The following is a 22,960-nucleotide window of genomic DNA, read 5'->3' as shown; positions in this document are numbered from 1 at the left end:
ATTTGAATCAAATCTGTGATTTTTATTGTGGTTGCCATCATGCACAACAAGTGCATGCACTTTTGGAGGTTTGATTTTCCCCATGCCAATGAGTTTATCTTTCTCAAAAGTGAGGGACTCCATGTACTCTTTGAGAGAAGGCATAGTGTAGGATTTACCTGTTGTGAGCCTTACTGAATGAAATGTAGACACAAAGACAGAGTATTTTGGTCTGAGCTTTGACATAATAGAGAGAACTTGGCGACTCTCCTCCTTGGATATATCAATTCCACAACCCTTGAGTTGCAGTAATAGATCATTATATTTGGTGAAGAAGTCTTGAATTCTATCATAGTTCTGTGGATCCAATGAGAGCAGCTCCACTTCGAGCAGATGTCATCTCATCTCATCCTGTTTCTCGTAGAGTTCTTCAACCTTTTTCCAAATCTCATTGGGAGTACTACAGGCAGATAGATGAAACTGCAACTCTGGAGAGATGCACATGCATATGGATTTGTGGGCCTCATCCATGCAGTTGAGGTACTTGGATTTCTCTATGGCTGAAGTGGGTTCCACTTCTGCAACCATGGTAATCCTAAAAAACCCTTTCTGACAAAGGTATCAAGCCATTTGGTCCTTCCATTCGTGATAGTTGTACAGTGTTAGGATTGATGCTTTGGGAAACTCCATTTTTCTGTCGATCTTCAATCTCCAAGATGTAATACCTGCAAAATAAAGTACTAGTGTGCATTTTATCTAGCAACCTGTGGGATCTGATACCATGTAAATGTGTTAGAAAACCTGCACAGATGAATCTAGCTAGTAAAGGTTGAACACACAGCTTTGCAGAGCAAAAACACTAAAAGAAATTGAAAGAAAAAAAGAATTATTGATTCAGAAAATAGGTTACAATGCTCATGATATAGCATCACTGGGTGAAGATCCCAAGGCAATGTGCCATAGTGGTGATCAATGAGAGGACTTGACACCTACAACAAGTTTTGAAGAGAACTAGCCAGTTGCGGAGTGAAAGGAGGAGCAAATCAGGAAGTAAATCATGCAGAAGAACTAGCCAGTTGTGGAGTGAAAGGAGGAGCAAATTAGGGAGTAAATCATCCAGAAGAACTACCTAGTTGCGGAGTGAAAGGAGGAGCAAATCAGGGAGTAAATCATGCAGAAAGGATCTTGCATGTAGTCCCATGCATGCATGGACAGTCAAAGGCGCCAATCTAGTGAAGATTCCAATGTTGAAACCTTGCATGTTGGTGAATGCTCTAACTAAGTGTCCACATGTGCCACTAATGAAGGTCCTAAGTGTGTAGTAGCTCCAACAGATAAAACATAAACAAAGAAACATTCATGTAGGAATAAAAACCACGTCAGTTAAAGACCATTTTCTAGTAAAGTCAGAGTCTCCCATTTGAACTCTTTCTAACAGGAGGAAGTAATTGCAGGAAAAACACGATCTAAACAAGATGACAAAAGAGAGTCATACTTGCAGAGGACACTGTAAAGCCCAGTGGCCAAGCGGGGTGAATGGTTCTATTAAAAACCTCTGTGACTGAATCCAACCATGCTCATTCACTATCGAGCGTGGCCTCCTTGTATGCCCAAATCACGACCAAGCCTACGAAGCTGCTTTTTCCATGGCGGACTAGCACTAGCGTGTTCCTGTGTTAAACTAATTATTCTTGCCCGACTACTGCAAACTCTAGCTCAAGACATTACCATGGTTGCATCTTTCTCGTTCATGTATATTTTGGCCAGAAATAAAACACGAATCTTGCATCTGTATATATATTTGTATTTAGTTTGTATATATATTCGAATGATCAGAATATATTTGGATAAGCATGAATATGAGTTTTATTTCACTTGATTTTATCGTTTCTTTCTTTCTAAATTAGTAATAACATCTTCTGATTTAGAGTAACTACAAAATCGTAGATTATTAATAAAAATCATTGGCATGTCTGTAACATTTAAAATCACTAAAGAATCAAATGCACACATATATACAACAATTCATGAAAACCTTGTCAACATCAATTCCAAATTTCAAGCTAGAAATTAAGACCCGAGGATGTCAATGATTGTCGGAACATTCAGATATATCTACTCAGCACGCTCCTGTGTTATGCTTGAAAGCATGGCCTTTAAGCACATTTGAAATGAGATATTCAAGTTGTTAATTTGTTTTGATTTTGTGTACAGGTATCAAAAGGCTTGTTACAGAATTCATAATAGCAATGTGTTTTAATATGAACATAAAATAGCCACCTGTTTAGGATATTGCAATGCAATAGACAAAGAGTCGCAGTCACGCGTGTCAGGGGATGGCTAGCAAATACGTTGGGCCCACATACAACTCAGCTGCCTCTAGGTTTGTCGTTGTTCCAGGTATATGCCCAGGCCTTAAATTAAATCTCTAAATAATATTACACATTGGAAATTTTTTAATGGAATTTTTTTAATGCCTACTACGTCTTCATAAACAAACATCACCGGAAAATGATCAAAGGAGAATCAACTTGGCATGTGCCCCACCACGATGTCCAGGACCTGTCTTGTTTGGTGAAGACCACTGGGCATATAAAGAAATCTCTTGCATGATGTTCTGAGCATATATTGTTTTGATGGGTACATATCGGATGTTTCAGCCACTTTCCCTCCCATATATGCACCCTTATGATTGGAATCAATGCTCGCAGGTCATGTTGACGTGTAATATCTTGACTTATTTTTTTAGTCACCTAAATAATAAAATGGGAATAATAATAAGTGAAAGATAAACAAAATAATGTGTCAGGTAGGAGGAGGGCAATGCATGTAGCACATGTGTTTCAACTTTCCTTTTGCAGGAGGAACATCTTATATATTTGTAGATGTTTCCAATAATAAGTTAAAAGATAAATAGAAGAATGGATGCATTCAACACGTGTAAATATTGCTAAATGTTTTATTTTTGTACGTGTTCTGCCATGTGACTTACTTGTATGAACCTATAAATCAAGTAACCAAAGTGAATATATACTACCCTGCCACTAAATCTCTACCTTCCTTCCTGGGTGCGCTAAATAGTTACTAAACTGAGAAGATAAATGATCAGAAAACTCCTCTGCCATAGTGTTGTGAAAGAATGTTGCATGTTTTCTTGTCCTCATCACAGTTAACACAATTTACTGGTAAAGAAAGGGAATTATTGTAACATTATCACAGAATGAACAATCCCATGTTGGCACCAACACAATTCCTAAAAGATAGGTTCCAAGCCGGTTAAATCTCCAATAATAGATGGATCAGATAAGACAACAATTTATGGGAATTCGACGCAGAGGACAGTTCCAGGAGGGTTCAACAATAAGCCTTCGGGTGTTGTTTATAGTAGTGATAGCTCTAAGAATTCCATGTAGGGGACAGTTCCAGTGCATCCTAAAGTTGTTTCTAGAAATTATAGCTCTAAAAATTCCATGAGGGGTTAGTTCTAGTGCCTCCTGGAGTTGTTTCTAGCAGTGATAGCTCTTAGAATCAATAAATTCAAATGTTTCTTAAACAAAAGGCCAGGTAATGGCTATAAGAGGTGGATATGGAAGCCACATCACTGTAACCTAAGTAATCGGATTCGTCCTATAGGCCCCACGAATCCCGAATCCATCGTGTCCAACACGATTCTCTCCAGATTCGTGTCCAAAACCCATGCCACGTCGTGTCCTTTTTTGACACGTCGAATCCGACTGTGTGTCACGATTTTCTCAGCGTGTCACGATTTTGGGAATCGTGCCTTGTTTTCCAGGACTTGCTAGGCTCAAAAAGTGACCTGCGCGGGTATGAAAAGGCCGCATTTGGTCATTATAGCCACGCATATTTTCATTTGGAAAGCATTTTGGCAGCTTCATGATCAAGTCTAGGCCCTAGTATTGATATGCTATTCATGGTAATGTTAAATTGTTAAAGTAAAAGTGACATTCTCCTTAATCTTCATTTTCATCCTTTGATCCAAGTGGATGTTGGTGGCCACCCACCTATCCCATTTGGACCCCCACAACTGTCTCTTTCAGTCTTTTCAGTTTCCTAAATTGTAGCACAGTTTACTATTTTTAGCAGTTTTTCGGGTCTTGAACTTCCGGAGCCGTTTTGAGGCCCTAAACGACGTTTTTTTGGGAATCTGGGGCAACATGGGTCCATGGACCGATGTTGCCTCCCAAAGTTGTAGTACTCGGATAGATCTTTCTAACGAGCTATTGTACGCGTCAAACGGAGATCGTATGCCAAAGTTACGACCCCGGGAAATTGATGTACCAATTTACCCAAACGGGGCCCACAATTTGGCGTTTCATCTTCTAGGGTTAGATTTCGGAATGTTAAGGGTTTTCCATTGTTTCTCAACAATAAATAGGCCTTCGAGCCTCATTGTAACACAATTCGGAATAGTTCAGAGGCATGTAGCCGCCACATCTCTTCTCAGAGATAAGCTACCATCGCCCTAGCTGGTTTCTTCCCATTTCTGTTTGTAAGCATATTTCAGTATTTTACAGTAATGAAATGAAGTATTATTTCCGCTGCATCTCAGTATTTATGGTTATCTCATCTCTGTATTTATGGTTATCTCTGTAATTTGTTGCGTTCCTGTCTAAATCCGGATCAGTGGTATCAGAGCGGTCTGCTTTTTCTCTGTTTTTCTTTGCATGTCCCCAACGAGGTCGGGATATAAGGAGTTAGGGCTTGAACTGGTCGAACCTTTGCAAGACTAGCCTTGCAAATCCCGACGGCCTCCCATGGCGGATGAGAAGAAAGACGAGGGGGCAGGATATCCTATCAAAATCTTGCTCGAAGAAGCACTCGAGTGGCAAAGGAACGCGATGATGGATAGCTTTGCACAGATCCTTCAGTGGCTACCCAGAGGCGACGCATCGGCTTCCAACAACGACTCTGGAAATGCCACACCCTTCAAGGTACAAGTTAATTTTGAAATCCCCATCTTTGAGGGTCAAATAGACGCAGATGCCGTAGATAAATGGTTAAATCTGCTAGATGGGTATTTTTCTGTTCATGAATTTTCAAATCGGGAAAAGATTGTTTTTGCCCTTCTCAAAGCAGCCCCCCACGTCAAGGACTGGTGGGAAACCTACTGCGAGCAGAAGGATGAAAGTACAAGCTCACTATTTTCAGCCGCAGCCACTTGGAATGACTTTCGGGATGCCATCAAGGAGCAGTACTACCCTGTCGGAACCTATGAGGAAAAATACATCAAATGGACCACACTGCGGCAGGGACGAGACCAAGATGTGCCGGAGTTCACAAACATTTTTCATACCCTTCGCACACAGTTGGGTATCAAAGATTCTGAGCTGCATCTGGTACTCAAATACCGCGGCTGCCTACATAGATACATCCAGGAAGAGATGGGGTTCTTGAACATCTCCTCACTCGGCACAGCATACCGATACGCTGTCAAAATCGAGCAAAAGTTCAAACAGAAGAAGCGAGATTTTGGATCTGCAAATCCGAAGCCCAAAGGACAAAGCCAAGGCGGGGTGACCCAAGACAACCCGTCGAAGCCGTAAGAAAAGAACAACACCATGAAGCCGAAGAAGGACACAGGGAAGTGGTGTGAGTTCCATAAGAGTCCCACTCATAACACAAGTGAGTGTCGGACCAAGCAGTCACTGGTGGCCGAGTTGAAGGCTTCCAAATCAGATGCATGTTCCGACCCTGAGCCAGAACCCGATAAGGGGAATGGAAAAGGGAAGTAGATCATTGATGCGGATCCCAGTGCCACTATTGCCACCGCCAAGATCCAGAAAGATGAGCCCAAAAATCCAGAGGAAGGGGAGCGTCTTTTCCACTCACAGATGTGGGTGAAGGGTTCGCCGCTACAATTCATTGTCGACAGTGGCAGCCAAAAGAACCTTATTTCAGCAGAGGTGTTGAAGCGGTTGGGCCTACCGACTACACCACACCCACAGCCGTACAGTATCGGGTGGCTTCATGAAGGACGAGATCTCAAAGTTCGCCAGCAGTGTCGCCTTCCCTACAGCATCAAGCCCTTCACAGACGAGGTATTGTGTGATGTTACACCTCTGGATGTTTGTGATGTATTATTAGGCCAGCCATACTTGTGGAGGCGACATGCTGTGTATGAGTCTAGGCCTCGTCCTGTCATTATTTCTTTGAATAATTCATTATACAGGATACCAGAGGTAGCCCCACCTACTGCCACATCTTTGATCACTGCTAAGAAAGGCAGCAAGCTCATCTCACAGACCAGGAAATTTATCTGTCTGGTTCACTCCCAAAGTAAGGGGAAGATCGTTGCTACCTCCATGACCCCTGCAAAGGGTTCCTCTATGCAGCAGCAACAACAAAGGGATACGGTCATGACAGAACACAGGAACAACTTCTCCTGACCCACAGAGATACCACACAAGTTTCAGGTGGGCAACAAAGTCTGGTTGCATCTGCAGAGAGAACGCCTTACCAGAACCCATCAGAAGCTCAGACCACTCCGATATGGTCCTTACAGCAGTACCAAGGCTACGGGAAACAATGATTTGAAGCACAACATTCCTCCATTCCTTCGCTTGCACCGAGTGTTCAATGTGGACCATTGTCGACCATGCTTTCCACCATTTCTGGACACATCAGAGATTGCAGAACAGCTCACCAGAGACCCCGCTCAACAGAAGCTTCCTCATCTCAGGGAGGAACTCAACGCAATGGGGACCATTGCTTCCTAAGGGGGGAGGAATGATCCAGGTGGATGTTGGTGGCCACCCACCTATCCCATTTGGACCCCCACAACTGTCTCTTTCAGTCTTTTCAGTTTCCTAAATTGTAGCACAGTTTACTATTTTTAGCAGTTTTTCGGGTCCTAAACTTCCGAAGCCGTTTTGAGGCCCTAAACGACGTTTTTTTGGGAATCTGGGGCAACATGGGTCCATGGATGGATGTTGCCTCCCAAAGTTGTAGTACTCGGATAGATCTTTCTAACGAGCTATTGTACGCGTCAAACGGAGATCGTATGCCAAAGTTACGACCCCAGGAAATTGATGTACCAATTTACCCAAACGGGGCCCACAATTTGGCGTTTCATCTTTTAGGGTTAGATTTCGGAATGTTAAGGGTTTTCCATTGTTTCTCAACAATAAATAGGCCTTCGAGCCTCATTGTAACACAGTTCGGAACAGTTTAGAGGTATGTAGCCGCTACATCTCTTCTCAGAGATAAGCTACCATCGCCCTAGCTGGTTTCTTCCCATTTCTGTTTGTAAGCATATTTCAGTATTTTACAGTAATGAAATGAAGTATTATTTCCGCTGCATCTCAGTATTTATGGTTATCTCATCTCTGTATTTATGGTTATCTCTGTAATTTGTTGCGTTCCTGTCTAAATCCGGATCATCCTTTTACTTAAATTTTTAACATTACCATGAAATGACTCAGGATGTTTGAGAGTGGTTTCGGCCTCATTGGATTTCATATGGAGAAAGTAGAATTTTAGATTTCATTCAAAATCCAGTAGACTTATCAGTTTTTCAGGATTTTAGGATTGGGGGATTGCAATGTTTCCATTGAATTTTGTCATGTATTAGGGTATGGAACTCGTATTTAATCAAGAGCACCAAACCAGGAGCTTCTAAAAATGTCGCTCCTGCTCCCAAGTAACATTGTTCCTGATGATATGGGTCTAGACACCAGTGTTGAGTTGGCGTTGGCCAACATGGATCTCAATTATCCAGTGCTAGAGCCTGTTAGATTTGATGACTTAGAGGGGTCATCCTCCACACCAGCAGATGCAGAGGCGACTATGGATACAAGGGAGGAGGAGGATGCAGAGGAGAGCAGTGGGGACCATGATGATGAGCACATTGATGCTGATTCTGATGCTGATTTTGATGTTGATTGATGCCTTGAGGCTTGTATACCTGTAGTTGTTTTATATTTTCTATTTCTATTTGCCATTGGCATTGCACTAGCACTACCTACGTAACACATTTTGATTTGATGACTTAATGAGAAAACTACAGTTGTCAGTGTGTTTATCTTACTATCTTGTAGTTGTAAGTTGTCTTTCAGTTATGAATTATGAATCATGATTTATGTGACCAGTCCCACTGACATGTATTTGAATTTTGTATGTACTATGCATGCTAATAGCTATAGATGAATATCTATGTTTGAAATCAATAAATTTGTATCATTAATTAAAATTTGTGTAAGAAATATCTAATTTTTAATATATATATATATATATATAACGAATCCTATGTGTCCTGTTCCGGGGGGTCAACATGTCTGAATCCGACGCCATGAATCCTGAATCCTACGAATCCCAAATCTCCATGTCAGGTGACTTAGACTATAACATACCGGGGTGAGACATTTGTACCATACATTTTAGTAGTAATATAAGAATGTCTGGTTATGATCTAAACTGTAGAGAATACCTGGTTTCTATGGTGATTTGCACTGAAGAGAATGTCTGGTTGTATGGCGATCTGTGCATGGATATTCTATTCAAAACATATTCAAAACAGTATAACCTGAATCGTAAAATCCCCACTAGCAAGCAATCCACTCTCCTTCGCCTAAGTTAGGTGACATACCCATTTCCTCTTACCTGATAGCCTAAGATATCGTGCTCCTCTCCCGAGCTTGATTAATCTTTTGGGTCGGACAACAAGTTGAAAAGAAAAAAAATATTTTTCTTAGGGTTAGGGCCATTCATAGGATATTTAGATGCTTGACTGAATATCGAGCGATTAAAAACTCCCAGAAGCCTGCTTCATTAGTCTCTTATGGCATTCATTTGTGAGTGTATAAATCTTGAAAAAATTATGTTCGAAGTGCATAGCTTAGACTTATAAGTGTAATTTTGCGTGATGAAAGAAATTATATCCATAAGTAAAGATGAAATAAACCATACATCCCTTTAGTTTAGTCAGGATTTTGGTGGTCTTCCATTGAGGGATTCCTCTGTTTTAACAATAAGGTGCTCCTCTGGCCTAAAGCTAAAGTTTATCCTAGTAAATACTTTAGATAGGGTACTAGCCACCTAGTGTCAAATAAACAAATTTGATGAATTTCAAAGAAAAGTTGACCTCCCTATGGTTGAGCAAGCATAAAATCCCTCGCTAACGTGAAAGGAAGGAAATTCAAAACCAGGTGCAGTGAAGCCCGAAGCATCGTTTCATTGACCTGAAGCATCGATTCGTAACTCGGAAGCCCATCCTGCACAAAAAGAAAGGTTCAGTAAGCCTGCACACCTTACTATCCTGTTGAGAAGGGAGAGCTTATAGAGAGCTTAGTGATCTTATATAGAGCTATCTCTTGAACCTTGTTCCAACCAGAGCTATCAGTCATGCGACTCCAATTGAGAAATGGTGGAGAAATGGTGTGGAAAGAAGCCAAACCACCTCAGAGAATTCAGATGTGTTTCTTCGCCATACATTTCTGATGATTGCAGGAAGAAATTGTGTGAAAAGATTCATGCTTGCATCATGAGGTGCTATCCTAAAGAATCTAAAGCCTATCAACTTTTTTACCCTATCAAAAAACACTTGGACAGAGTAAAGGGAACCTCGCATGAGAAGCGAGTGGGCCAATTTGCGTAATTCCACAACCTTAGCTTAAGCCAGAAGGCCAATTTGCATAATTCCACAACCTTAGCTTGTAACGGAGAAGCAACTTGGCCAATTTGGGTAATTCGACAACTTTCGCATGTAACGAAGAAGGAAGTTGGCCAATTTAGATAATTCGACAACCACTGTGTGTACGAGAGGGCTTGGGATCATGGCGAAGGATTGTGGCATAGGATGAAGTAGGAGATACCGCTATAGAGGCAACCTCCATGGAGGAGAAAATGTAATGTTAACCAAGTGTCATTATCTCAGATTTGAATTTTTTTTCCGTCCAATATGATTTTTAATCTTATGTTTTCCAAACCATGTGCACCTCTCCGTATTGAAAAGAGGCTAAATAAGATATTCAAATAATTCCTCTTTGCCTCGGGAAAAGGTGAGATAACATCTTCAAATTGTTTCTCTCCGGGAAGAGGCTAAATAATATCTTCAAATTGTTCATTGACACAAAGAAACAATTGTCAAAATTTAATAAGATGGTAAAAAAATATATTATAGGATTTGTACGAAAACTTTAGGTTTCATATTTGAATTCGGACGTAAAGACTAAAATATATTATAAGGTTTGTACGAAAACTTTAGGTTCCGTATTTGAATTTGGATGCAGAGACTAATGATAAGCACCTTTACCTGTTACTATAGTCCCTGCTGCTTTGGCAGGGACTAATAAACATTACAACTTGGCAGGGACTAATAAGCATCACGACTTATAATTTATGAAAATCATAATTTTTTTTATTTTCCTGATGTTTAAGAATATTTAATATTAACCGTTTACTTTTCATAAAAAGTTATTGATTTTAAAGAACGATAACGGTGATGATAATCATCATATCACATCGACAAAGTTTTTTCTGATTTTTAAATTTTAAAAATATATTTTAAACCACGTGTCTATAAAAATTTGTGAAAGCTTCTAACAGAAACACGTCCCTTCATGTTGTCAACCTAGCGCATCGCGGAAGCGTATTTTAGCATAATCCGCAAGCTGAGGTTTTCTAAACCTTAAAGACACTCTTTGTTGAACTTCACTAATACTGTGACACGAGTTGCCCAAACATCTTAAATATCATATTCCATGGTGAACGACCCACACGACATGACAAACAAATGACGCTTCCTCCGACTATATAAACTCGACACATCTACTACATGGGTCGTTGAAGCAGTTAAGTCCAACACCCCTCGTATTACAATTTTAGAATTTAAACGGTTGCGCGAACCGTTTGCACGTGGATTTTGCTTTTCGTTTTGTGATTATGTTTCTGATGGTTAAACTCCACTTAATGCCTTTACTACTGCCCAAAATCAGATTCTTCATTTATGCTAGTATTGGTTTTTCTGTTTTCTATTGAGAAAATATGAGAAACATTGTGGTTTATTTTTCATCATGCTATATATGTAAAGAGTGTTTTCCAGTGTTTTTGGTGTTGTTTTATTGGTCAATATTTCTCTGTATGACAACCAATTATTTTGGGATTTTTAGTCCTTTATATATGGTTTGGGGTTGTTTTTGATATGCAATCTTTTTAATATTTTATGGAGCAAGTAACATTTTAACATAGTTTGCCTTTGTACAACCATATGTGTCCTTTGTGAATTGCAGTCTTTTGGTCTTTGCAACTTCTATAGGTTTGAAGTGTTGGGGATATTTTGTAATTCTATCATGTTTCACAGAAGAATTTTGATGGTCAGTGAGACTGTTGGATAGAAGTTTTAGCTGGCCTATAGAACATAACAAAATTTAGGGTTTGGTTTGATATTGCCTTGTATTTATATAAGTTGTTAGGATGGACATTATGAGGATAAATTTCATTAGAAGGAAAATGTTTTTCATTTTCATGTGATGTAATGTTTATGCAAAGAGCAATGTTGTCCTGGACGTATTTGGTGACCTGCCCACACTTCACAAGATGGGATGGAACGCATTTTGATTTCAGTGGAAAACCTGAGTCCATCTACTGTCTAATCTCAGATAAAACTTTTCACATGAATATGAAGTTAGCAAGGACTATGGTGATGAACACTGTATTTTGATTTCAGCGGAAAACTTGAGTCCATCTACTGTCTAATCTCAGAAAAAAACTTTTCACATGAACATGAAGTTAGCAGGGACTATGGTGATGAACACTTGACTAAACTGAGATCGGGGAGGGGGGAGGGGTGAATTAGTTTAGTATACTCATGGAAAATAATATTCTTTTCTTCAAACTCATAAATTGAAACATTATATAAGCATCTTAACAAATAATGACCAGCATATTGAATATGTGAACAAAATAAGCAAGTAATAAGAAAATGAACCCATTTCATGAACACATAATAACAACACATATTGACACTAGATATATGTGTAAACCCATAAAGGGATAAAACCATGCTTTTATTATTGTTGTGAGGCAAAGGAAATCTCCTACTCCTTATTACATCTTATTTTCTATAGGCCCCAACCTATAGGAGGTTGGTACCTATATTTTACCTAAATTTTTCTGCAAGCTGCAACATGCAGGGAAGCTCCAACTCCCATATATTTTCTGTAGCCTACAACCCATAGGAGACTCCCACCTCAACCAACTCCAACTGGATATTTATCAAGCCACAACTTGAAAGGAAACTACCATCACCTGATACACACAAGAAACAATAATGTTTTGATTTATCTGGCCATAAATTATGCATGTCTCCCTCTTCATTTCTTCCTGTTCTTCCCTTCAAATATGCATCACTTCAGCTCCATATGTGCTAGGTAACTAATGTATAATGGTTCTATCATCTCTTGACCTTCTCCCATTCACAAACCTCTCGTGCCTTCCAAAATCACATCTTTTATAGATATAGTTTTTGGATGTTTGTATCCCACATAAGAATATGAAGTGAATAGGCTTGACTCTTTGCTTTCCACTCATTTGTTTCGAAACTCATCAGATCTTGAATGTTGGAACACAAAAATAAATAATCCATCCAATATTAATTTCAACGATATTTAATGATTAAATGTATCAACCTAATGCCAACATCAAATGACAATATTTATCATTAATGCATCACAACAATCTTTGCAACATATTTACCTTTGCCTTGGAGCCTTGCCTTTGCATCATAACAATTAAGCTTACTCAATAATTTCACATCATACATTCTTCAACATAGATGAAATATCAACAACATTATCAAAACATTTTATTTTATCACAACTCCTCCTCCTTCTTCTCTTCCTTTTCATTCTTTTGCTGCTTGCTACTCATTGTATTGTTTCTTCTCCTTGCCTTGTTGTTGCTCCTTGCATTACTGCTACTTTGCTGCTTGCTACTCCTTGTATTGTTGCCACTCCTTGCCTTGTTGTTGCTCTTTGCATTGCTACTACTTTGTTGCTCCTTTCATTGTCATTCTCTTTGTTGCTCCTTTGCTTGTTTCTCTTGTGCTTCTCCTTTGCTTGTTGTTCTTTGTGTTGTTCCTTTCTTCCTTTTCCATCAATGATAATAATGTCAACAATCTCCCCCTTTGGCATTGATGGAAAAACACTGATCTTCCCCTTTTTGTCCTGAGAAGTGTCTTCCTTCCTTTGATTACCTCCCCCTTTGACATCAATGGCAAAGGGATTACAAATGTTGAGATGACTTAGTAGGGCTTCTCGACTCCATATGGATTATTAGGGCTTTTCAAGATATTGCAAGAATATTGTTGAGAGAACACTTTGTAAGGAATTCATCACTGAATGAGTTGTGCCCTTGATATAAATTGACCAGCATAAGTAATAACCTTTGTGCCATGTGTTCCAATCTCATGAATCATTGTGATCTTTTATATTAAGAATAATAGTCTATCAGCTTAATAATCGGTTTGTAACAACTTTATGATGGGCCTCCACAATATTGTTTCTTGTTAATAACCTCCTTCATGTCATTTCATTACATGCACATCCAAGATTCATTCATATATATATATATATATATATATATATATATATATATATATATATATACACGTCGCGCCACCATATAACAACATTGTGCCACCATATAATATCTCAAATATTGTTTTTATTTGTTGCATATGATTGTTGCTACATGTCTCCTAAGGTTTGAGTGTTGATAATGTTACAGGGTTGAAATGTTATAATGTGCACTAGAGGATATCTTCATAGATGTTCCTATATTGTGTATATAATGTGCTACCTTTATGATTTTGTTACTGAAGTTTAAGGTGGTTATCTGAGATAAAGAACACATCCCTTCAAATTTCAAATGCACAACAAATGCACACATATGAGATGATATTCTCATAGACAATGTGTCAAGGGCAAGAGATAATTATTGATATTCATGAAATGGTTTCATTTTCTTATTACTTGCTTATTACTTTTTCATGGAGGTCGAGGTCAGTATAAGGCGGAGCAATTGATAACCATTGATATTCTCATAGACCATTGAAAAAAGATGACATCTCCACCTTATATCGACCAACAATGTTGAATGAGAGGGTATAGAAACAATATTATTAATATGTCAACCATTCACTGCACCACGAATTAATCCTTCCTCACATGCGTGATAATCAACCTGATCAACCACAAAGCAGAAAAAACCAGCTAACTTCATTTAGTTAAACATGCCATCCACTTCTTTGACACTCTAAGAACACTAGATATCTCAGCAACAGTTGATCTTTACAAAGACCATCAAACCTCAACTTTAGCACCCATATATTTTTAGTCTCTAACAAAAAAGTCACTCAAATAATGTACCTCCAGCCATGCATAACCTTGATCTTCATGAATATTCTTGATAAAATTTCCCTGAAAATATGCATATGGGTAATCATGATAGTATGTACAATTCCTGTCGGCTTTGTCCGAGTAAGGTGGTGTGAGGAAATCAAGTATTGCACAAGATGTCTCTATTGTGAAAGAATGTAAATTGCCTCCAGTTGTTAAATATAACATTGATGTCTCATAAGGAGCTGAGATAATAGTGTCAGCCTTCAGTTTGGCTAATATTAGCTGTGATTTATCAGTGGCTTTTGATATGTTAAATGGTTCAATCCAATCATAGGATTTAACATGCAATAATCCATAAAGGATCTTGCTCAAGACAATCATTCTAGGGTGATCATGGAGTGGGATAACAACTTATTTTGGAAAGAGAAAGAGAAATATACCAATAGTAAAGCTATCACATTCATAAATGTGCAAGTATGTAATAGGTTGTGACCAATGAGCCACCATAGTTGAGTGTTGAATTCTTTGCATATTTTGTCCCAAAAAAAAACCCATGATCTTGTTCCAATATATCGTCATTATGCCCCACAATCGGATATAAAATCTACATTCCTCTCAAGCAGAAGAAAAAGAGCTTTGATGATGGATGGCGACAACTTTTGTTGTGTAGAAACAACTTCAAGCACAATAAGGATAACCAGTTGCATTAAAGGCTTCTCTGTATAAATTGTAGACAAAACACTAAACAAAAACAAGATATTTATAAATATGACCAAATCTTCAAAACTGGGATTTAGTATCACTTGAAACGTTTGGAATACAACAAAAGCTCACCCTCAAAGGGCTCTTGATCTTCAATCATGGTATTCCCACACTCTTTCTAAGCCTCATCATTGATGTCCACCTTAGTCCATTCAAACAATTCCATATCGCACTACAACAAAAAAGGTCATTGGTGAGGGTCATGCTTGTGACGAACCTTTAAGGTCTATCACCAATGTCACATACGGTGGCTGTCCTTAAAAAAACGTTGTTGTAAGTGCATATAGTGATAGTCCTTTAAGGTTTGTTACCAAAGGCATTCTCAGTGACACTTTTGGTGAGGGTTGTTAAAACCCTGTCACTTATTCTCTCTTTGGTGACACTTCTAGTTATGATCTTTTATTGACCCTCACCGATGCTCTTTTTGGTTACTTTTGGTGATGGTAAAAAAATGTTTGTCATCATTTATCGTTCCAATGCATTTTTGATGACGCAATGTGCATGTTACTATATTTTTTGTCAAAAGATGACGATTTAAGACCATTATTGTGGAGTCATTTTCATTATGTGTCCAATGCCATAGTCGTTAGAGTTACTCAATTTGTTAAGAAGTAATTAGTGTGTATAATTTCCCTCAATTAATGATAATATAGTTTTCCTATGAGTCAATACATGATTCATCTTTATTAGGTTTATTATCTAACAAATTCTCTTTATATAAAGTTCCACTAGTGTGATCTGAATTTGAAACTACTTGTAAATGCTTAGCAAGGTATTCAATTCAGTAAACATACATGTTTAAGAGGTGTATGAATTTTCTTCTGTTTATGTGTTTTAACTTGATTTGTTTCAGCTGATATTAACCATATATATCAGACATATAAGGCAGCAAATAAACATCACACATAACAACAAATTTAATAAGGAGTTTACCCCAATCTCGTGGGCTACGTCTCCTATGAGCTCTAGTCAACTAGACTTGGCTCTTTGGGATTATGGATTGAATTCTCTTACAAGTTCCACACTCAACTCCAAAAGGTTACTGACTGAGCCTATGGGTTTAGAAAAACCATATACATCCCTGTCATGGCTGTCAACTTTGTGGAAGCAGATCTAGGCTCCCTTGGACTTGATTCCTTCAGTAGGTGCACTGAGCTTCCCTGAGCTTCTTAATGGCAAAAAATCATTCAGAATACTTCAAATGTCTTTGAAACCTCTGCTACTATCTCCAACACATATCTGACATTAAAAAATGACAGTTCATTTGCTCAAAGTGAGCACTGCATCCCCAATCTCGGCCTTCTCCCATGGATGGCTCTAGGCTGCCTGAAACTTCTCTTTAGCATCTCGGCCTTTAGAAGTCTCAAAATTCTTCTGAACACACCTTCATTGAATTCAGAAGGTTTCTTATAGCAGAAATAAGCTTTTGTTTCACCTCAAACAGATGAACCTAGCCTAGCACAGCTCAATCACTGAAATGGCCCTAGTGGCCCTGAAAGCTTCCCTGAAGCTAAAAAATGAGAAGATTGCCTCAATAGGAAAAAAAAGATGTAGAAATGGATTCAAAACACTAAAATCCTTTAGGAATGACCTTCGTTCCACATTCAATGGTTGCACACTTCCCAATGCAGCTCCCAAACTGATTTGGCCCTAGTGGCTCATGGAACTTCCACGAAGCAAAACCACTTGCAAATGACCTCAGATGGCTATGAAACCTATGCCAATGGCTTCAGAAGGTCGAAGAGACCCAAAATAAAATAAAAATTCGACCAAAAAGGACTTTCCTAGCCAAAGTTATGGCCATTTACTCCCAACTGCAGTTACCCTTGAAAAACTCCAGTTAGGCTTTTAGTCAAGGCCAGATAGGGCCACCAAATATGGCGGGCCCACCCATTTTGGCACTCGCTGCCAAACATGCCGCCCACTAAACCGCGCCTTAACTGTTTGTTGGATGGTGCATGTGACCAACATTAATGGACGACAGTTTATCTCAGATTGCGCGCCTAGACGGTAGGTGTAACTGTAAGTTGAACTGCACGTTAAACCGGGATTAACTCATGTGACCACGTATAAACCGCTACCAACATCTGCCGACAGTTATGGGTTATGCCCCTGCTTCTTTGGTGATGGTCATATAATATGAGGGCTCGCCGTTAGGGCCTGGTCCCCTTCGTGCCCCACCTAAACAAAATTTAACGTTCAAATGAATTTTCTCAGGCCAACATAACATGTCCCACCTACGTAGCGTAGTGGTAAGGCTTAGGCCTCATCCGCAGGATGTCATGTGTTCAATTCCACTCTCCGCCCAAAATTTTAAAAATGCGCCAACATAATGATGATGTCACCCTGGTCCATGTGGCAGCCTCCAGGCTTGCCATGTGGCTGCCTGCCATTGGTTTCCCGAAATAGAATATTCCAAAGAATATTCTATTTTATATATATTTTTTAAAATTCAAAATTTCAATGTTATTGGGCAATTCTTCTTTTTGGCATAACTTTCTCATACGACGACCATTTTCTGAACCGTTCATAGTGCCAGAATCAGGAAGACAAGCTCTATCCGATCGTTTAGGTTCAAACTAGTTCTGAGCACTTTCATTTTTGACCATTTTACGACACTTGGTCCTGAGCTCCTGATCATAGTGTGTGTAGGAACTATATTATTTAATACATAATCAGTCTTTGTTAATTCTATTAATGATAGATACATAGCATTCCCTACACTCTTGGCACAACTTAACATTCTTTGGCACACACTAACATTCCTTGGCACCGCACATTCCTTGTAACATCTTTATACCTAGAAAATATTGCCATGACTAGGACACCCAAACACATGTTGGCAGGCCCTAGCATAGCATAACATTCTCCTAGCATGTGTTGGCACACCTTGTAGTCCCTACCGTGCCCTGGAACACTTTGGCATGCATTAACATACATTAGCACTTGGCACATATTGGCACTTGACATGTATTTGAGCCTATTATTAGTGTGCCTAGCATGCCCCTTTTGAAAAATATAAATTCCTGGATAAGTAACCCTCTTATGTGTTCATTTCCTTTCATTTTATCTTGGTTATTCCTTTTGTTTCCTTGAAACTCCTTGACACATATTGGCATACCCTAACACCTTGCACATCCTAGCATCCCTTAGCATATGGCATGTCTTGGAATTCCTTGGCACTATTTGGCACATGTTAACACACAATGGAACTCCCTATCACACTTTGGAACTTCTTTACATTCCTTGATATTCCCTAGCATTCCTTACCAATGCTTAATAAAAATTGTCACTCCCTCCTTGACATGCTAGATAGCACTTGTTGACACTCCATGGTACACCCTCATATTCATTCACTTCCAAGAATTTTGACCTAGTTCTCCTTTATGTTTCTCTAGAACTCCCTAACACTCCTCAGCATGCATTAGCACTCTCTGGAACACCTTAACACTCTTCGACATGCCCTGCCACTTCATAACATGTGTATCATTCCCTAACACACATTGGCACTTGGCATGTGTTGGAACTTGATAAGTCTTAGCATGTCTAGCATTCTTTAAGAGGCCTTGGTATGCTTTGGCATGGTTTAATATTAAAATTTTTTGAGATCAATTATTGAAAAGTAGATGAGAAGTAACAGAGGAATATTTAACAGTTAGAATACACTAACACTTGGCACTTTGCACCTATTGGAACATAGTGTTGGTGTACCTAGCATGCCTCTCTTGGAAAATGTAAACGGATGGCTTATTAACCCTGTTATGTGTTCATTTCCTTGTAGTTTAACTTGTTTCTCCTTTTTGTTTCATTGACAGTCCTTGGCACATATTGTCACACCCTTGCACATCTTGGCATGCCTTAAAAATTGACACATCTTAGCATATTCGACATGCCTTCAAACTATGTGGCACATGTTAGCATTCCCTAGTACACATTGGCACTCATGCCCTCATAACTAGCCTTACATTTTTTCACAACTTGGGAACCTAATCAAGTCCTTAGCTACTACAGTTCATGTGACATTTGCCTACTTCAGCCACAACAACTTGACCAATTACACTTACTACAAGTATATTGTGTCATTTTCACCTAATAACTACCTATAACTCATCTTAGGTCACTCATGTCCAAGCTCAAGTTGTCCCACTTAAGAATTTAACAAGACAAGGATCACATCTAACCATGTCCATAAAACAACTAAGAAACATAGCTTACACAGATAATATTTCACATGTGTGTCCAATTCATATAAACAATAGAGCATTAACTAAGAATTTGCAAGAACCATAAGATGCACAAGACACACAAGATATAAGCCCACACAAGTCGAGTGCCCCAAAACTTATACACAACATTGTACAATATGCAATTGTTTGAAATAGTTTAAAACATGAGTACTCGGCCAAAGTGTGCCACATGTCATATAAAAATAATAGATAAAGGAAAAAAAATGCTATGCCCAGCACAAAGTCTCCCTTTGTCTAAAACTGTTTTGTTGAGCCCCTTATCCCAACCATGGGCTTGCCTCCTGTAATCCTATTATGAACTTCTTCTAACACACTTCTACCTTGGCACACTTGAATTCACTGAAACTCCCTGTCACACACTCTTATTTGTTCATTTCCATGCATTTTGACCTAGTTCTCTCTTATGACGCCTCAAAACTCCCTAACACTCCTCAGCATGCATTAACATTGTCTGGCATGTGTTAGGACACCTTTTCCTTCCTTGGAATGCCTTGACCCTCCCTGACTATCATGTCCTCAAATTACCCTTACTTAATTTGCAACTTGGGAACCCAACCAAGTCTTCTCTTGACTACAAGTGCTTGCAAAGTTACGTTACTACAACTAGACTATGTTATTGATTTGTGTAGTTTTGGAGGTACTCCACAAGCCTAGTGATATGGGTTTGTGAGTTTGGTCACAAAAGGATTTGTGGGAAAAGAACCCAAGCGAAGGGGTTTTGGACCCACGATAGGGTTTAAAATCTAAAAGAAAAATAAAAAGGAAAATTAATATTTCCTAAGGTCTAAGTGGATAGAACCCATAAGTTCTAGAGGGTTCCTAAGAGGCCTAGCTAGGAAAATATATTTAAGGAGGCCTTAGAATGAAGGCAATAACATCAAGTGAGAAGGAACTCAATTGATCAAGGAGGTTAGGAGAGATGTGTTGAATTTCCACGACCATGGATCTATGATAGAATCTTAAAATTTATGGCACTACCAAACCAATAATCTCAACAATACTACATTACAAAACAGAATATAAACAACAGTATATCACACATGCATAAAATATAGACAAAATTTTACAATTTTTAATCCAACTTTGTTATATTAAACAACATATCATACAATAGTCTAGGGCTCCCATACCAAGGATAATGGCCCTCATACATCCACTAGTACAAGATATAAACTGGGGCTTGGTGTCATTCTATCAATGACCAATCTACCCTCCACAATATATTTTGATCATCTGGTTGATGAAGTTGACTCTCTTAGCTTCCCTCAGTCATACCATGTACCTTCCCAGTCATTCAAATCCCGATCTGCAGCTTTTTCCTTTATCAATTATCCAAGTCCATCTGGGCACTGAATCTCGGCTATCCAATCTACTCTCTAGTTATGCCTTAGTCCATCAAGGCCACAACACATTGAGACTATTATTGATTTGTTCACATCTCAAATTGAGAACAACTCTGAAATACCCACTGTTTCTCCTCAACTACTCATGGACTTTAGTATACTATGGTGTTCCTTTGCTGCACCAATGAAGACCAACATAGGGAACGAAGGGCTACCACCTATCACTGAAAGATGTTCATCTCCCACAATGAACATGGGCTAGGCGGACTTCCAATATTCTATTGTAGATGTCCTTCTCCACACACAAGTCTCCAACTCCACCAACTACTCCTGGTTGATCAGACCCTTGAGCTCATCAACTGCCTCTCTTGTAACCACCTTTGTCCATCAAGGTGTTTCTCACCGGGCTGCGACTTCGACAATATCACCCTGTCCTCCAGTAGACCATAAGTGCCCAATCTCATCCACACTTATTATTCTCTCACGTTGTCCTCCAACAATCCACAAGAGATCAAGTCCACGTTGTAGCATCTGAGCTTAGTTAGGGAATCCCCATGCCTAAGAGACCCTTACACACGACTACCCACAGACTTCACGAATATTCCCTTTGCTTCTGTAATAGAGGATCCATTACACAAATATGGGCACCAATCATGTACTCTCCTAGGACATAATCCAGCCAGCATCCAAGGGAACACTTGCAAATCTCTGTGTTATTGTCTTGTTGTCTCTCATCTAATGTGCCTGCTGTCACCTTAGCTTCTTGGTACACTTCCCAACAATCCACATGGGATCCTACAAATAGCTCCTAATATTCCCAAGATCCCCATCAAGCTGATCCAAGAACTAGTCAAACTCTTTGACCCAACATCCCGCCAAAAACATTGTCGTATTGATGTTTTCACTTGTTGTTCATAACTGTCCTAGCTAGGGAACTTATTGTAGTCCTAAATCCACTTGACATTCCATAAACAAGCCCTTAAAGGGTTGTGGCATACCTTAAGAAGGCTCCTCATTTGCCACACTTCCTCTTTAGGGCATGGTCCACCCTTGACAGCCCTTATGCAGCTCTCTTTTCTGTGATATGTCATGCAACCTAGCACAACATCCCTCCTATAGCACTAGTCCCTCCAAACAATGCCCAAAAACACCCTCCACCATCATCATCCTTGCCTCTCATGAACTCAGCCTCACATCAAGCCTAATTGACCCTCAAAACGACAACCTGGATAGCCTAAAGAAATTCTGCACCAACCTCATTATTCGACCTCCGCTGTAGACTTCAGACCCTCTCCTCCACACTGTCTAGGCCTCCTCTTTTGTTGCGGCTAGGGATAGATAGTCTCCTCTCCCCACCGAGTCCTTCTATTGAGAAGATGTTGCACAATGGATACTAATAACACATCAAATAACCCTTTATTATTTATAGCCAATAAACAGGATCCAACGAGTTAGTGAATAGACACATCTATTGGCTAAATTTTACTTCAAGCCTACATGACTTGAAAACAAATAATTATTTTCCAACCTCAAAAATTCATTTCTCCACTTCTACAACTTGAAATTTGACGATTATTGAAGTGTTGGATTATCGTTTCCGCCCTTTATCATCTCATGTCATCACATGTAGAAATGTGCTTCCAGAATTGCCCTAAACACGATTGGTCGCAAGACCCCAAGATTGGGTTCTAAGCCCACAAACCGACTTGTGGTTCTTTGACCTCCAACCCTCGAACACTAGGGCTTGGAGCACCTCCCCAACTACACAAAAATCAACACTCCCTCATAGCGAGGGAGGTAATTCTATGACTAGGAAGTAACCATCATCATCTGATGATGACACTTGCCCATTTGGCACCTATCACTACAATATACCCTATAGATGAATCTAGAAATAGCAGTAGTGCCTCTGCCTCATCACAGCTGAACCTAAAGATCCCAGACCTCCATAGGGATGCTCCCTCTGAGGCTAGAATCCCTCTCTGACCCTACACGAACTCTACTGGCTCAGTCCTACAAGCTGTCATCCTCCTCGACCAAATACAACTCGTGCAAATCCCTCCTGTTAGGTTCCTATACCAATAGGAGTCATAATTTTGAATGGCTAAGGTTAAGCCTTGTAATATGAACATACCTTTTCCTTCTGCAAATGTTTTCCATATGCCCTAAAAGAAAAATTAAATGACAAAAAGAATAAAGAAAAAGGTCCAAACAAATGAAAAATATGAACCCCAAAAAACAAAAAGAGACCATGACAGTGTACAAGTCTAAA

At 39.3% G+C, this 22,960-nt stretch overlaps 1 pseudogene; it reads right to left on the bottom strand.

The window, feature by feature from the left end:
• Nucleotides 1-14,124: 14,124 nt before the first annotated feature.
• LOC149210429 (plant cysteine oxidase 3-like) overlaps nucleotides 14,125-22,960 on the bottom strand; it is a 48,461-nt pseudogene continuing 39,625 nt past the window's right edge.

The sequence above is a fragment of the Pinus tabuliformis genome, chromosome 1_2, assembly GCF_031772625.1.
Source record: "Pinus tabuliformis cultivar Carrire ecotype Pingquan chromosome 1_2, CPIR1, whole genome shotgun sequence".
Lineage (NCBI taxonomy): Eukaryota > Viridiplantae > Streptophyta > Pinopsida > Pinales > Pinaceae > Pinus > Pinus tabuliformis.
This window is presented reverse-complemented; position numbering and strand designations above follow the sequence as displayed.